Source organism: Eubalaena glacialis, chromosome 16 (assembly GCF_028564815.1).
Source record: "Eubalaena glacialis isolate mEubGla1 chromosome 16, mEubGla1.1.hap2.+ XY, whole genome shotgun sequence".
NCBI lineage: Eukaryota > Metazoa > Chordata > Mammalia > Artiodactyla > Balaenidae > Eubalaena > Eubalaena glacialis.
Window position 1 is genome coordinate 20183280 of NC_083731.1, and position 18560 is coordinate 20201839.

The 18560-nt window shown below is 33.7% G+C and overlaps 1 pseudogene; it reads left to right on the forward strand.

Moving 5' to 3' along the window:
• The first annotated feature begins 7610 nt into the window (after positions 1–7610).
• Positions 7611–17180, forward strand: LOC133076337 (tripartite motif-containing protein 60-like; annotated as a pseudogene).
• Positions 17181–18560: the final 1380 nt, after the last annotated feature.

Below are 18560 nucleotides of genomic sequence, written 5' to 3' on the forward strand. Positions count from 1 at the left end.
ATGGGAGGAGGGGGCGCGCGGGGTAGGGGGCAAAACCACAGGTAGATTTTATTATAATTATGGTATAATGAGTTTGGGTTAACTATAGGTTATACGCCTGTCTGGTCTGGGCATGCGCAGCCCGGGGAAGTCCCCTCGTGTTACCATGCCCCTCTTTATCAGGATAAGCTGCCCACCACACGACCATAGTTTCGCCTGTTCTGGGTGCGGTCAAGGAAGAGTCCCCAAATGGCTGGGTGTGTAACTCGATTTCTTCTTGTTTTTCTCACCACTGTCACCTCCTTGCTGCTAATGTCTGACTAACTACCTAACAATCTAAGTCTTTTTTACGGATTATCATATTTAGTGTCATGAAAGTCATTTGCAAGGGAAGTTATTATTATTCACAGCAAATTGATCAGTGTCACAGACATTTTTTTGAGTGTCACAATCAGTATTTGACCTCAGGCAGGAGAAATCCTAAGAGGAAGACAAATCCCCAAACTGAGGGTCACCAGACATCTTTAAGGCAGTGATGTGTAGCAGTTTTTAAGAATGTGATTTTGGAGTCTGGGCACATGGCTCGAAATCCCAGGGAAACCACTTACTAACTGCTAGCCTTTGGGCATAACATCTCTATAAATTCACATGCCAGCATCTCCTCATCTGCAATTCCAAAATCCAAAGGCTATGACAACTAAAAGATTTTGTAAGTTTTGTGCAGTCCTACTTGGTGGTAAAATTTAATCTAATTACCATGAAGACACTTAGGATCTCTATTAACTCCAATTACTGGGCATATCCAAATATTTTACTATAGGTATTTTAATATTTTTATTATGTTTGATTAGACATACTGCTGTAGATAATTAGAGTTACGGCAAAAATACAGTAGAGGATCACATTGCTTCTCTGAAATATTTTGGATACAAAAGCATATCTGGCTCAAGACTTTGGAATAAAAGATCGAACACCTCTTATCCCAGTTGTACAACTGGGGGAAAATAGTGTCTATCGCATAGAATTTTCATGGCAATGAAAAATAATGTAGAATAGTTACTGAGCTCAATGTCTGCCTCTTAAAAATCACTCAGTCCATGTTAGCTATCATTTATATGCCCCCAAGGTAAAAGCTACTACTGACTTGTGGAGAAACTGGTGTGAGACATCCTAAGTAACTCGAAATCTCTAGCTGTCCCAGATCATTGCTCTCCTTCTACTTCTTTAGCACATAACTGGCCTGTGTCTACAAAGAAAATCATCTACAGTGGGAAAATGAGGCTGAGTTGAGATAGCATTTTTCTCAGCATCAAGCTCCATGAAACAGGGAGGCAATATCGTCAGAATTCTATTGCAAGGAAAGTATAAGCCAGTCATTTTATACTTGGGTAACAGGTTTTTGGGGGAGAGCAACAGACAGGATTCTCGAAATAGACAAAGATTCCAGAATCATAAGACCTGTGGTCCATTTTTTTCTTGCGGGGGGGGGTGGGGGCGGGAAAGGGTGCCAAAATATAAATCATAAACCACAAATCCTAAAACGTAAAACTCAAATCACAAGTGTCAGGATAGGAGAATCTATATGACGGTGGGAAATTGGAACAAATACAAGATAAATCAAAATAAGTAACGCAAAGTTGTTGACTCTGAGATCATAAAAAATCAAGCTCTGAGCACTGAATCTGTGTGATGTAGGCAGCCTGTAAGAGGCCCTCTGCTGGTCCCGGCCTCATGGTGTTCATTCCCTCGTGTAATTTCCTTCCCTTGAGTGTGGGCTGGATTTAGTAACTTCCTTCTAAGGAATAGAATATGACAGAAAGCAGTTCTAAGATTAGACTGCAAAAAGACAGTGGCTTTCATCTTGGCTTCTCTCCCTTGCTTGCTCCGGAATAAGCCAGCTGCCATGACATGAAGCTGCACTAAGGAGATTCCCACATGGAAGGGAGCTAAGCCCGTGAGAAGCTGAGGGCCTCAGTCCAACAACCCGAGGAACCGAATCCTGCTAACACTTCTCCCATTCAAGCTCTGAGATGAGACTTGACTGAGCTCGACCAGTCAAGCTTGGTCAGATGAGACTGACCAAGAGCTTGACTGCAACCTCAGGAGAGATAATAAACTAGAGGCAAGATCACACAGCTAGGCAACACTTGGAGTTCTGGCCCACAGAAGCTAAAGGCATACAAATGTTTGCTGTTTTAAGTCACTAAGTTTTGGAATATTTTTTTATACAGCAATAAGAGTAATAAACAATTTAACTGCAGAGACAATTCTAAATACCTCCTATTACAGAACAGAATATAATTTTTATAAACATATATAAAGTTAAAATGGGTGGTGTAGGTGGAGATAATAACAAGAAATAACAATGAGTGAAGTGCACGTAGAAGGAAATATATGTTCTAATATTTTTTGTGGATGTTATACTGGAGTAAAAATCCTATCGAGATTTCATAAGTCATGAAACACAAATACAGGCACATAATCTAAGTCACTAGAGTGCACAAAACAGAACAAAATCAAATAATGTATGATAAAGCACAAAGAATTCATAATAAAACATGGATATCATTAAGAATGATAATAAAGAGAAGAGGAAGCAGGAGAAATAGCTAACATATGTTGAGCAATTGTTATATTTCTGTCCCTCTTCTTAGTCCTTTATATCCATCAATCATTTAATCCTTACAACAGTCCTAGAAGATGTATGCTATTACGGTCTTCAACTTATAGATGAGAAAACAATTAAAAATTCACTATATTATAAAACCCATGTGACATAGTTAAATCTGTGCTCAGAAAAAAAAAAAATACCCTCAAATATTTGTTATTAGTCAAAGGTAAAATTAATATATGTCTTCAAATTAATGTAAAAAATAACAGAAAGAAAAGCATAAGAATGGAAGGAAATAAAATATTCATCACTCCATGCTAAAAAAAAAAAGTCAGTATCATGTTTAATTAGAATCCTTCCCAACTTAGGACCTTTGCAATCACTCTTTTCTCTGCCTGGAATCCTCTCCCCAGGAACCTGGGTCTTCATGGTATCTGAGTCACATACTGTCATATGCTCTTTGCCTCTTAATAGCTCACATGTCACCTCCTTATAGAACCTTCTTTGAACACCAAAACTAAAAAGCTTTTCATGCAGTCTTTCTCTCTGTAATTTTCTAGTAACTCAGCTACATTGAAATAGGGTAATCATATCCATCGTATATTGGCCATTATTTCTCGTAAGTTGATGGTTGTCCTAATTTTGTGGTCCATGCATGCTGTCAATTAGTCCTTTTATTTATATCACTTCATTAGTTTTCTCTAATGATGCTATACTCCCTCTCCATCTAATTTCTCAGAAGTCACCACATACAATATTCTTGAAAAGAATCATAATGAATTATTTAGGTCTAGCAATTATAACTCTAAGTAGGATAATAATTCTATCCCCCACAATAATTTTATTACATTTTAAAATTTAATTGTAAACAAACACAAAATGTACACTAAATGTTGAACTCGGTTAAAGAAGAGTCAGCTTATTCATAATCACTACTACTGATTATAGTAAGAATTGAATTGATGTGTAAAAATAGACACTTCACCTGTCATTTCCTTGTTGATGATAAAAATCCTCTTGTCAGAAAGTCTGAGCCATAAATACATCAAGTTCAGCACATACTTATTTAAGGAAAAGTTTAGCAGATAATTATTTAAGCAGTAGGAGAATAGGCAGTTCACAAATACAAGCACATTTCAGACAAATGTAGTAAAAAATGAGACTATTTAGATTTTTTTCTGCAAAAATTGTTGTTTGTTAAATATAATTCTTGTGAAAAAAAATCTTTCAGTGGTAAAAGAATTATCCACATGGGAAGTATCATGACTGTTTGGGTTATACATGGGAGTATTTTGAGTAAAGTTCAGGGAATGGTGAGAAAATTGCTATATTCCATATTTTGAGTTTCTCTTTTTTTTCTCCTATCCCTCAGATATACCCAGAGTTGGTAAAATGGCAAGGCTCACTTTGTTAAGTAGAGAAGCGCAGACAAATAAGATCTACAGAAGTAACAAAAAAGGAACTGGTAATAACAACTAATAGCAACACTTCTAGAAATTCTGTGGTGCCCCTAGAGGAAAGCTGACCCTTAGACTAGAAAATAAACCATACACATACTGAAGTTACAAAAGAAAAGGCACCAAATAATTCTGGTAAATAAATAAATTTGTACATTTTTTAATATGGTATTTCTTTCAATCCTGGTTTATATAACTGAAACCCCAAGCCTTCAGAGCTACATAAAATACCTATTATTTTTTCTGTTTAACTTTTCAGTTAAAGAAAATCATTTATAGTTAAAACTTTCTGTAACCCAAAGGATTTTCTTAATAAATGAACAAATGAAAGGTTTTATTTTTTAATTTTTAGCAAATAAAAGACTTTCTCATTCTTTATACTTACTGTTAAAATGATTTTACCATCAAAAATTTGAAACAATTTAATTCCCTGTGGCTATTGCCATGTGCCACTGTTGTATTTTTTGATTTATGTTTGTAGAGAAATGAAACTGACCATCCATCCCTTTATTTATTCTTCCCTTCATATATTTCAAGAATAAAATTAAAAGAAAAACATCTCTGGAAAAAAGTAATTACCAAAGAGGAGTTTTTCTGTGAAATTTCTTTCATACAACTGAAAGAAAAATAATCAAAGGAAGTCTGCAAGTATGCTATCATCACTGAAAATTAGAGTGCCCATATTGAACTGCAACTTTGTGCTACAAAACAATTTGAATCCAAATTGATAAAAGAGTAAATGAATTGACACATATCTCTCTGGTCATGATAAATTCTGTGAAAGTGCATAAATGATGAGAATTATGAAAGAAAATCATTAATAATCTCCAATGTGAGGAATAGGTATTTAGTGACCAAGGAAACGTTATCAAATTCCCTGCAGGAAGCTCTTTTCCTCCAACCCATGGTAATAAATACCTCAGATGCCAAAAAATGAAACACAGAAGTTTGAAAATCTATGCTTCACAGGGAAGTCCATTTGGTAAGAAAGTAAAATAAAGTAAAAAAAAAAAAAAAGACAAATTTTAAAGAGGATAAAATCAGGATAAATTACTGAAGTCTAAAGTCCAAAACTTTTATTTTGTAGATGGGGTAACTGAGATCCAGTGAGATTAAATGACTTGGCCAACATTGTGGGTAGCAAATTCAATAAAACCAAATTCCTGCATCCCAGTTCATGCTGTTTCCACTAATTCAGACTGACTTCTCTATTTCAGGGATAATAAAATTAGGTAAAGTCCTGAAAAGATTTCTTAAGGGAATATCCATGAATATGCTTTGTAGTTTCTCAAACACAGTGTTAGAGTATTTCTGAGTAAGTCATATGTAAAAGAGAGTTTACATGTAAAGAAGCAAAAATTGACCTTAGAATAATTATAAAATGGAATATATGTTTTGCTCTACTATGGGAAATGTTCTATGTATTTTTAAATAAATAAAATGAGAAGTCAGTTATAATTCCAATAATGCTTAAGAGAAAAATTTCACAACACATTGATCTTTCATATTAAGAAGGAAAGATGTAGAAAGAAAACATAGGAATAATGAAGGATAAAGCACATAAAATATTATAAATATAAAGGATTTCACGTGCAAGAGTTAAATGATATATTAAAAATAATTATGTTGAAATCAACCCCTCTAAAATTCCAAGTAGAAACCATACATTTGAAGCTAAGTGTGCACTTGTGAAATGTATAATATAAGCATAATATAATCCAAAAAACAGGGTATCCAATCATGCTATGAAATAAATATATGATATTTTAATTTTTACAAATTGTATTGGATATAGACCAGGAAGAATTTCATTTATTTTTTTCTACTTAAAATATTCTCTTCATTCAGTCATTCCACACCAATTTATTGATTGTTGCATGCAATACTGGATGTTCTTGGGCGTCAGAAGTGAACCAATCAAGATAAAACAAGCAACCATACAAAAAACTGCTTTCAAGGATCTCAAGATCTAATATAGGAAGAAGACAATTATCAAGATACTTAAGCTAAAAATATAGTATGGTAGGTCAAGATGAATATTGAGGAGAAACTTCAACAGGGAATAAGGAGAGAGATTCTCAGTGGAGGGTGTGAATTTAAGCAGGAGATCTAAAAGAACTCACTGGAAGAGTGACACTCCAGGAAAGGGGGTACTGAAGTCCATGAATCACTAGGACAAAATATTAGACAAAGAAAAGAAAGAGTACAATGTAAGAAGATGTTAGAGAATTTGTTTTATTCAAGGAACAGCCAAGAGACCAGTATATCTGAAGAGGTTAACAAGCAGGAAAAATGTATGAGAGGAAAAAAGATCCTTAGGTCCTAGATCATCACCAGGACTTTGATTTTTACTCTGAGTAAGCCATTGCAAGATTTTGTGTAGAGCAGCGGCTGTCAAAATTTAGGTGCGTCAGAAGCATTGGAGGGATTGCAAATATACAGATTGATGAGTTCTGCCTCCAGAATTTCTAATTCAGTAGGTCTGGGTTGTAACCCCAGAATTTCTTGCTGGACTAAGGACCAAATTTTGAAAATTACTGGGGTAGAGGACTGACATGAAATGTTTTAATTCAAGTAATCTGATTTATTTTTGGAGATGGACTGAAATGGGACAAGGGTATAAGCAGTGGAGGCAGGTTTTTCTCTCTGTAGGTTGTGGTTGAATTCATTTTCAGTTTCACATGGCATAGTTTGTATTAGATTGTGTTTGTGTGTGTGTGTGTGTGTGTGTGTGTGTGTGTGTTTATGATGATCTTCAAAAGACCATAGTGACCATTTATGGGGGAATGCCAATCATCACAGGGGCCAAGTGTGCACCTTTGATGCAGGACCCGAGCACACAGGTTTGTGCTGAGGTCCTTGTCCTGTGCCCCATGCTGCAGCATCTGTGTGCCCCCTGAGCATCTGCGCCATCTACTCCAAGTCATCAATTTGTCATTGGTTAAGGTGACATTCTTTAGATGTCTAAATTGTAAAGGAATGATTGCTTGCTTGCTTGCTTGGGTCTGTGGCTACTTTCTGGAAGAGAAGGTCATTGAACTTAACGTTAGATGGGCAATATGTGATTGATCTTCAAGTTGGGGATCCTTCTTGGCAGCTACCTCCAGAGCTAAGAGGAAGGAAATTAAACAAAACCTCAGTGCCTGCCATCAGCATACCAGGCCAGTGAAACCTAAAGCTAGTTTCTGAGGTCTGGGGAATGTCCACTTCTCACTGGGTCTTGAGTTCTAGAGAGGCAGTCCCTGATGAAAGGGGCATTACTTTATGCACTACTTTTGTTCAAAGCTCAGTGGAATTTGTGACAGCCCTGGCAGACCTCCAGGAGAAGTCTAGCTGCCCCATCTCTCTGAACTACTTGAAGACCCATGGCTATCCACTGTGGTCACAACTCAGTCACTCCTGCACAAATATGTCCTAGAAGGATCTAGATTATACCTTTCCATGCCCACCTACCATTTTACTGTCCAGGCAAGAATTTCAGGAGCAAATCCCAGTTCAGTAATTTGACTGAAATCATTAAGGTACTCTCCAGATCTGAGGAAAAAAGAAGAGGCAGGAAAAGAATGCTATGTTTGAGAAGTAGAACAAGCTTTTGGCTTTTTTTCTGTGAGAAGGACTCAGAGACTTTATGTACACAGTGCAATTTCTCTGATAAGTACCAGAAGCACTACATATATCCCCTTAAGAATGCTGACTCCCATCATGGGAAAATTCTAGAATGTAGCGCTGAGCCCTTGAAGAATAATGTAGAAGGAGTTGAAAAGTGATTAACTTTGCAAGCTAACAAATCAGTGGCACTGAGAAAAATATAAAATGTAAGAAGAAATAATTTGTTAATTTGAAAAAGTTACAGTTTGTACTGAACAAGGAAGAGGCTATTCTTAGGCAAATACAAAATGAAGAGATGGATATTATAACAAAATTAAATGAAAACCTTATAAAAATTTTCAATCATGTCTGCACATTAAAACATCTACAGAGCAAGGTAGAGGGTGAGTGTGTGCAGTCTGAACTGAAATTGCTGACAAATAAGTATTCACCACAGAAATAAAAGCCTAAAATACCTCGATCACTTTTCATCTTGATTAAAGAAATATGGATTCAGTCTTCTTCCACAGTATACCAGCTTGGACAAAATTATCAAGCCATTTCCAGTGGATGTGATTCTAGATCTTCAAATAGCATATCCTCAGTTTATTATCTTCGAGGATAGAAAATTATGCAATATGGAAAGACCAAACAAAATCATTGTTATAACCCAAGGAGTTTTTCTTCTGCTCTCTTGTCCTGAATTTTAATAGATTTAATCATGGCAGACATTACTTGGAGGTAGTAGTGGAAAACAAGCCTCAACGGGTGTAATTAGCCATTAGTTCTAGGTGGATTCCGGGCAGTTGGGAGAGTTGAGAGTAGATATGTTGCATTGGATCCTAACAGAATCTAGCTTCTGCCAATAGTAAAACCTGGTAAGACTTGCATTTTTCTGGACTATGAGGTGGGTGAAGTTTCCTTTTATAATAAGAATGACAGGTCTCCTCTCTATATTTTAATGGTTATTTTACAGAAGCCCTGTGGCCATATTTCTATACTGGAACAGATTCTGAAACTTTAAGAATCTCTTAGTAACAGATTATGAAAGATAAAGTACCTGGGAAACAACTATTTCATTTTCTTTCAATTTGTGCATATAACTTAGCCAGTAAATTTAGTCTCAGGAATTTAGATTCTTTTAAGTTTTATGATGAGAAAACCAGAATATATTTTTCTTCTTTATTTTCAACAATATAAAAACATGGTAGTAATACCAATTTCATAGATATTATGTGTACAGTTGTCAAATGCTTTGAAATTCTAATATAAAATATTTGAGAATTATATTACTTAATACACCTGTGATGATTAATTTCACATGTCAACTTGGCTAGGCTATAATATGCAGATATTTGGTTAAACCCCAATCTAAGTGTCACTACAAAGGTATTTTGTAGATGAGTTTAACATTTAAATCAATAGACTCTGAGTAAAGCACATTATCCTTCATAATATGGGTGGGCCTCATCTAATCAGTTGAAGGCCCTGCAAGAAAAAAGACTGAGATTCCCCAAGAAAGACACAGTTCAGCCAGCATTCTGCTTTCAGACTGGAACTGTAGCATCAACCCTTCTCTGGGTCTCCAGCCTGTCAGCCTACCCTGCAGATTTTGGACTTGCCAGCCTTTATAATCATGATCCAGTTCCTTAAATAAATCTCTCTCTCTATATAAATGCACATTCTATTGATCCTGTTTCTCTGGAGAACCCTGACTAATACAACATCCATCTATCTATATCTAACTATCTATCTATCTACCTATCTATCTAATTTAAAAAAACTGTAGTGGGCCACTGTAGTATTACTTGTTCTGAACCCCTTTTCTAGAAATTTCACCTTCAGGAAGGATTGAAGACAGAGAAACATCACTCCCCAACGTATTGCACTGAAATTCTTATGGCATAATAGAACAAATAAGTGACTGTTAAATGAGGAGCCTTTTAGAAAAAAAAAAAAAAAAGACTCAGATAACCATGAATTTTGGTGAATCAATGCCATACAGCATTTTTAAACCTAAAATTAGAATGCTTGCTAAAAAAACTCGGGAACCCTATGCTTTGGAATGTAGGTACCCCTGGGCATTCTCAGAAGTGATGATAGTCTAATCCTTCTCTAAACTCCTTCCAATGATTCCAATGAGGGCTACATTCCACCCTGACCGCCCTATGTTTATTTTTCCACTAACTAACTTTAAACAGCACTGGATTGGAAAACAGATTGAAGGTTGTGGCAATATTTCAAAGAAGAATATTAGTCATACCGTATAAAAGCATCTTTTTAAAAATTTTAAATTCATGCCCTTTAGAGCAATACTTCATGGATAGATAAAATGATGAAAATAAAATCCAGATTTCCTGCTAAATATAAGTAACTTAAAGCACATACCCCAGCTTTGGCTAATGGTTTTAGCAATTTGGGGGATTGCTAAAGGAAGCAATGATTAAGGAAGAGTTATGAAATGTAATTTTAATAAGTTAAGCCCATAATATGAAATAAAAAGTCAACTGATGTTTACTTAAGAGAGTCATGATTCCAACAAAACACCAAGTGTGGTGAACGAGAGATTGTTAATGTTACTCTTTATGGAAAATGCTAGGTACAGGGATCTGCAGAAATCAGTCAACTAAGGCAAAATAAGATAAAACTGGATATTCTTCCCCAATATCTTACTCATTTTATAAAAGGGGGGAATCAATAAATTGTCTGTTGTTTGTTGCTTCTTATTTTCTAGTATAAAGGCCATTGCAAAAATGCTATTTATCTCCCAATATAGTAAATATGAAAGTTGTAAGCAATCTATCTTTAAATGCCTATTGCATACGTGGTACTTGGGGTGTAAAATATAATCATTAAGACAAGAGTTTGCAGAACCATTAAAACAAAAACCAAAACAAGTGTGTATAAACTCACACAACAGTGGCCATATCTCAGCCCTCTGGTTGTAATACTTGGACATTCCCTTAGATTGTCTTGCATTTTGTGTTGTATGATCTGAATGGGATAGGTAGAGGTATGTCTAAAAATGATCTGTGGCTACCAGAGTGTGTGTACATGTTAGTTGCTGTGTTGGTTACCTGGTGACAGGTTTGCAAGCAAACAATGGCATTATCTGCCCAGCACAACTCTTTCAGGCTTTGCTCTTCCTCCTTCCTTCTATTCCTCTTAGTATACTTTCAATATTTTCCCGACATCTGCCATTGCTGGCAAGTTGTCCTAAGATGAAAGAGTTCTCAACAAAAATTTTGAAGCAAGAATACAGAGAGAATTTGGTGTCTTGGCTTGTCAGATACAAAGCTTTGAGGAGGTCTTATCTTTATTTACTGATGTATGAACTAGAAATATGGAGAGTTCCAGAACCCAGTCAGAAGAAAAATATATAAAAATAATTCAGTTAAAGTGAAGAGAGAGGCAGAAGCAGGCACACAGAGAGACACAGACAGCAGTCAAGTTCCGATGTACATTTATTATTGATGCTCAACCATTTTTATGAGTTTCATGATGTTTCCTAGCATCTTTTATTTTTATTCCCTTATTTTTCTTATGTTTTATATCAAATTTAATTTCTGTCCTTGCAAATGGATGGCACTGTAGGCAATATTTCCCAAATTCAGTTAGTGAGTCATAAATGGGAAACTTTCAACATTTTCACCCAAATGAGGAAATGTTAAGGAACTTTTAATAATATGTTCACCTATCACTTATGATGTTGGGAAAAGTTTTGTCCATCTAATTATTTTTTCAGTGCTAGGTGCAGAGTTTTATTTGATGTTGAAATTCTAACTTTCATTTATCTGTATTTATGTATTGAGCTAGATTAGCACAGTCACTTTTTATGACTCTTGTTTCTTTTGCATTGGTCCTGAATTTTTTTCAAGAAGGTCAGGTATGTTATTTGTTTTCTCTGCCATCTTTAAGTTAACCAGGGTAAAGTTTTGCCTTGCTTCCTTCCCTATCCCCCTCCAACACAGGCACACACACATCCTCCACTTTCTTGATCTGTCTTTGGGCAAATCAGTGTCTGGCGTGTTTAGAAAATTTGAATACATTTTGCAGTGAGGCTAGTAGAGGCCTGAACTAATGCAGTATTGTATTTTGATCACTATCTGTATTCTTGTTTTTATACTTTATTAGTTTTGAACAGAGAGGGGAAAAATGATGTTTAACCACCACCGCTGATATCCAATATTGCCTGAGGAATATCCAACTGAGTTTGAATATATTTTTATATTCATTGTATTTGTAGTAAGAGTATGAACTCATTCATGTATATGATGAACACAGAATTAGAATATGGGTGATGGGGGAGGAGGATGAGATCAGTTACCTCAATTTTAAATAACGTATTTTTTCATTAATCTGTAGAATGTATAAAAAATATATTCTATATTGTTCTTTTCACTTTTGAAGTGTCTGAGTTGTTATAAAATATTTGAAATTAATTTTACAAAACAGTATATGCAGCATGATCTCATGCTTACTACTATTCACAAAATTAAAAATAACAGAAAATGTAATTTCCTATGCACAGAAACATGTTCCCCACATTTTAATATATTGTATATATTTCAGTTTTACTCTTAAGTATACCTTCTATTTTTAGACAAATGGATATTAATTAGAAAGTAAAAACTAAATCAAAGATTATAATAATAAGTGTTGATGATTATGAATGAAACAGGCGCTAGCATACACAAATAGGTTTTTGTGTGTGTAATAGTTATAATACTTGTGTATATGTATCATTAAAATAAGATATTAACTCTGTTATTTGATTTCTATATAATGTCTGTTATTTCTATACAATGTCTGTTATATAAAATATACTAAATATATTTAAATATATAAATATATATTAAAATAAATATTATAGACTTAAAATAGACTATAACAGTTATTTTGTTTATGTAAGTTATCAAAATTTTTGAGGGAAATTTGAAGATATTTTTAATAGTTAAATCTAACAAATTCCTTTATGAAAATTTAAAATAAATATAGTCAGAGATCTTGGAAGATATTTCAGTAGATATTTATTTAAGTATTTTTAAGAGCAAATTATAACTATAAACATTTTTAAATGATTTATAATAGTACATTTTAAATGCATATATTTTAGAAAAAATTCAGTGAGGCAGAGATAAAGAGATAAAACAACACAGAAGGCTAGAATATTAATATACTAAAACAGATAAATTTATATTAAATAAATATTGTGGTTAAATGTGTGAATACTTCATCCTAGTGCTTGGCTTGGCTTCACCAAGCCAAATATCTTTTATATTTAACAGCGTGTGTCCTCGTGTAAATTACTAAATTCTCTGACACAGCTTCTTTTAACATAACATAAATATAATGGTACCTATCAAGTAGAGTTCTTATGAAAATTGATTGAGAAAATACAATTAAAGGACACAGCAGAAAAGTTCAATACGTAATTATAATAGACATATTTTTCTACATCATTATGCATCATTTTTATAATTCGAAAAAAATCTAAGTTGAGGTCATTCTGTCATTCATCTACTATCAAGCTTCTTTAATGTCAATTTTTCAACATAGGATTTGGAAATTATAATTGTCTTGCCTTCCTGGCAACTTGCTGTTGTTATTTACTGAATGCTTGTCATGTGATTGGCCAAATAGCTCCACTCTGTGCTTTCATATTCAATTGTAATTTTATATTGAAAAGCTCTATATAAGTATAAATCCTTGCTACTGCTCTTGCTAAGTGAGAAAGGCCATAAATAGACAGATGAGGTATTTTGATGGCCTATTTACGTACTCTGTTTCTTTCCGCAAGGAGAAAAACAATGGGCTCAGACATGGAAGCTACCGGGCTTATGCAAATTAGATGATTTTAGGAGCATTAGAAACACGGGTAACTGTCCATGAAGTATAAAAATACCTATTTCGATAACATTTTTTGTTTGTTTCTAGAAAAATTAAAAACGTGTTTTGAATTTTTTGCCTTCAAATCTTTTAAAATGAATATCTCCTGTGTCTTGTAATTCCCTGTCAGCTCATGGGCTCCAAAATGTATTGAAATGAAAAGTTCTGTGTGGAGTTAGTGGAGAGAGAAACAATAAGGCAACTTTAGTGAAATCGTCACAGACCTGGATAAAGATATGGTCTGTGCAGATAATGTTTTCAACTCTCTTTCTCACCATTCCTTGTATCCCCTAATGTTTATGTCCCAGCTGCCTCCTTGCCCATTGTGGGAAAGCACTGGTTGGAAGAGAGGTAGCACTAAAGAAAAACATTGATACATAAACCATGTGTTCATCACGTGTTCATCTTTAGTTCATTAAAATCTACGTTAACTACTGAGAAAAAATAATTTGTTGTTCTAAAAGGCGGCTTTCAGATAATGGGACTCTATTTTACCACATGGCAATAATGCAGGAACTCTGTGTTCAGTTTACTTGGTACCACCCAGGATGATGAGATAAAAATAGTACTTAATGAAAAAATTGGTCTGTACATGCCACAGATTTAAAAAAAAAAACCAAAAAAAAACAGGTAAGTTTAAGGCTAGATGATCCATACACTTAATTTACAAGTTTGAAAGACGTATACTAAGAAACCAAAGACATGATAAAAAAGGAAGGAAAGAAGAGAGGGTGCAAGGGAGGGAAGAAAATAGTAATGTAACAGAGACAAGTACTTAAACTGATTTGTGAATTATTTTATTCAGTGAGCGTATGCCATGGAATAAAAATGAGACGGGAGATGTTAACATGGCTTTGCCTTAGTTCAACTCATTCCCCTGCGTCTCTCATAGTGTGATATTCTTACTTTCCTGAATGTGATTCCAGTATTTAAAGAAACAGTGAAAATATTTTTGTGTATGTCCCCCAAACACACGTTACTCTATGGTGGGCTTAGCCAAGAAACTGTGATCTGTTCTGTTGCTCGCAGAAAAACCAGGTGGACAGACTTGTTGGTAGATGGCCCTGAATGTATTTTATGGCTTATTTAAAGGAGTGCCAATGAGTAATTCTCCTTATAAGAAATGCTTGCCTTACCAGAAGACATTAGGACCTAATTACCATGTGCAAAACATGCAGTCTCTCATCTGGTAGCATACAGCTTCTGAAACTCATATGTTTACGAAGTTTGGGCTACAGTTATTTGGTAGTTTCAACATCTGCAACTGATACATTGAACTGGTACAATTAGATGAAAATTTTTTAAGAATATTTTTTTAAACAAAATACTGAATACAATTAAGTGCTATATTAAAAAATGCTTCTTAAAGGGATATCAAACAAGTGTTATTAGGCACTCAATGAATCAGAGTGTTCCACCGAAAAAGAGTTTTTGATATCTTCAATGAAAAATGTTCAAAATAGGATATAAAAATTATTTTAAGTTTAATTTAGACATGATATAGGATTCCAATTGATTGATTATTCTACTTTTCAGTATAAAAACACAATGCAAAAATTAATTCTTTATCCTGCCAGTGTCTTTTCCAGAGAGTAGGTTGGCATTTATCATATAGCTATAAAGATACACAGATAGATAGTACATGTCTATATATACTATATATATAATATATATATCTCATATATGTAATGTATATCTACATTTTTATATCTCTATATCTATTTACTGACCTCTCGACCTCTCTCTCTCTTATCTCCTTGGGAGAGGTATTATCACAGTGTCTGAAAACTTAGTGGAAGTTTTGACTATACTCTGAAACAATCGTTATTTCAGGAGACCATAAAATATAAACATTGATTTATAGATTTAAAGGATAATAATGAAAAGTTTTGCTATATGAAGTTCGAAATTTTCTATTCAGACAAGTTGAGTTAGAATTATTTATCCCTCCACGGAGCAATCCTTTTTCTCAAAGAGAAAAAATATGCAAATAAATGAAGAGAGTATTTAATTTCTTCTGAGTAGCAAAATCTGCCATTAATGAATGGATGAAGCCTGAAATGAAACTATCTATCTTATACTGAATTTAGCATTTTATTTTTCCAAACATGTGAGTTTTTTAAACTCCAATTACATAGTTACCAAATGGACTTACATTTGCATTCAGAAGTTATTTTCTTTGTTTTCATTTTTCTTTATGAGAAAATTTAGTTGTATTATTTCCTTCTTAATCTTGCTTTTGAGTCACATTTTTTTTAAAAAAAAAGGTATAGTCCTTAGTTTGTGAGAGTATGGTTTCAGGGTCTTAGGAAAATTCCTTAACTTTAATCTAAGTGTAGACTCTAAATCATCCAATGTCTTTTTCACTCTCCCATGGTTCAAACAGACAAAAAAGAACAGTCCAAGAAAAGAAAGGCATAGGTTAATTTGACATTAACCTCATATATATATTAAAACATATAAGTCTGTATTAGAAAGACTACAAATGTGCCATGACACACCTTCAGTGATCATATGTTTTTAAAAATGTAATTTCCTTACATAAATTATATTTTAGACCACAAGAATGAATTTAGTAACTATTTCTCTCTTTTACCTTTATTGGTGCTACTGTAATTTCTTCCTAAGCCATAATTTCTTTTTTCAATATATAGAATCTGATAATTCTTATTCACTCCAAATATTCAGTTACCATTCGTAACCAATAACCTGTAAGCTTCACCCTAGTTCTCTTTGCTGTGATTTAGAGTGGTATATCTAAGTTCATATTGGAAATATTCCTTTCATTTACCCACAGTCACCTCAAACTAGCTATGCACCAAACTTAACTAATTTCTCCAACCTCTGTACTGTTGGAGAGAGTGAGGGAGAAAGGGAGAAAACGAAGAAGGTAGGAAGATCCATGATTAATACAAAAAACATAATAGTAGCAGACAAGCTCACTAGGGCACATGTAAACTATCAATTTATGTTTAAATAGCATATAAAAGCAACTAAATGAGTCAATATGTAAACAATTTAAATAATTATTAATTCTGAATAGTCCCTTTGAGTCAATATTGCGTTTTAATAAAATAAGACAAACGGTTCTGCATAATTCTACGTAGATGATCCTTAACAAGATAAGATATTCTACAAAGTTATTAATGCAAGAAATATGCTTCCTGTTTGCATTTTGAGTAAATCACTCTGTCTCACATGCTTTTCTGAATAGAGACTTTGTCAACAATGAAAGTTTTACATAACTCAAAAGACAAAATGCATGTGATTTAAATGTGATTAAATCACTCAGATTATATTGAAAAAGAAGTCCTTGAACTAAGAATGACATGAAAGATGGCATGTCTATGAGAGTAATATTTAATATCTTTCTTAATAAAGAGTTCTAGCACTGTATCATTTAACTTAATACATTTCCATTTCTTTTCATTTTAGTTTCCTAAAACTTTCTCACATACTAACCAGGTGTCAAAGTTTTAAATAATTGAAATATTTAATTTACTAAATAAGCTAGAGAAGGTGGCTTTTCACATCAAAAAATCACATTTGTAGACACATACACAAAGTGTAAGATTATCTTAACTTTAAATTAAATCATACTCATTTTTTAAAATTTTATTGTGTAGATTTGTGTATCTGCTTGTGCAAGTAGCTAGATATGTATATATCTATGTAGATGTAGCTGCAGATGTAGATGTGCTAAAGGTTTAGGAGAAGCTGATAAGAGCAGGATGTGTGGATCAAGGGGATTTGGATTTCATTCTTGGCTCTACTGCTAAATCAGTGGGGATAAATAAAAAACTATACGCATAGTATTTAGTTTGACAATTAAACATTTAATAATTGATAGTTTTCATCACCATAATCATTACAGTTGTTAGTAATCATTTCATATTGTGATTAAAATCTCGGTTTAAGAAAAAAATTCAATCAATTCAATCAATTTCATAGCTTTTATGGCTACTTAATTTAGCAGGTACTTTGATGTATATCATCTCATTTTATACTCACTCGCTATATGAAAAAAGTTTAAATGATTTACCCAGTACACAAAGTTAAGATGATAGCTGACCCTGGTTGATAATCATGCCTTTGTATCTTAATTCAGTTTCCTTTTACAACACAATATGTCTTTCTAGCTTGTCAGGAAAAAAAAAATGGGTGACAGAGGCATGAAATGGGTTCCAGGCTTGGTTCTAAAATTAACTACTTTTTAAATTATGATATTTTACGGAAAAAAGTTTCAATTTCATCATGATTCAATAGGGATAAATAATACTCTTCTTTAGAATATGTCTAGATTATAAAATGATGTGAAAGTGGTAATTTAAACTCTAATAGCTTGTTAGTGCTTAACTTAAATTCATTATTTATACATATTGTTTGAAGGTACACTTCTCCAGGTGTCATTACACTTAGAAGCTGAGTTATATGTTAAAAAACATACCAGTCGTAGCAGTTAGCTTAGGAGAGGTGGGATGAGTTGTAATATCAGTTGAAAAATAATACCCCCTTCCTGCTTCGTGCTGTCTATTCAAAGGTTGGCAATAATTGCTCAAATGCATGAGAAAACTTGTCAATTTGCCTCTTCTCATATTAATTAGAACAATATGCACATGCTTATAATTTCTTTATTTCTGGACTATATGTGAATATAATGTACTTGAATAACTTAATTTGGACGCTGAATAGTCAGTTCCTGTCAAGTGTGATCTATCTTCCTCTCCCTGAAATTAATTATATCAAGTTTCAATAGTAGTTCTGTGGACTAGTCTCATCTTTGGTGAGAATTAATTATAAATTCACAGAAAAATTAGAGCAGTTAATTTGTTAATTTACTTATTCTGCCTTATACTATACATATCTTTCAGTGTTTTTTTCAGAATTAACTTAATAGCAGGCCATCATGTTTAGGCAGGTTAATGAATAGGGCCAATTCTATCTATGATACAGTGCCCCAACACTCAGACCAATGCTTGGCATCCAGGAGTCCTGCACATGAACTTTGAACCCCTCTATCCTCCTACCATAACTGG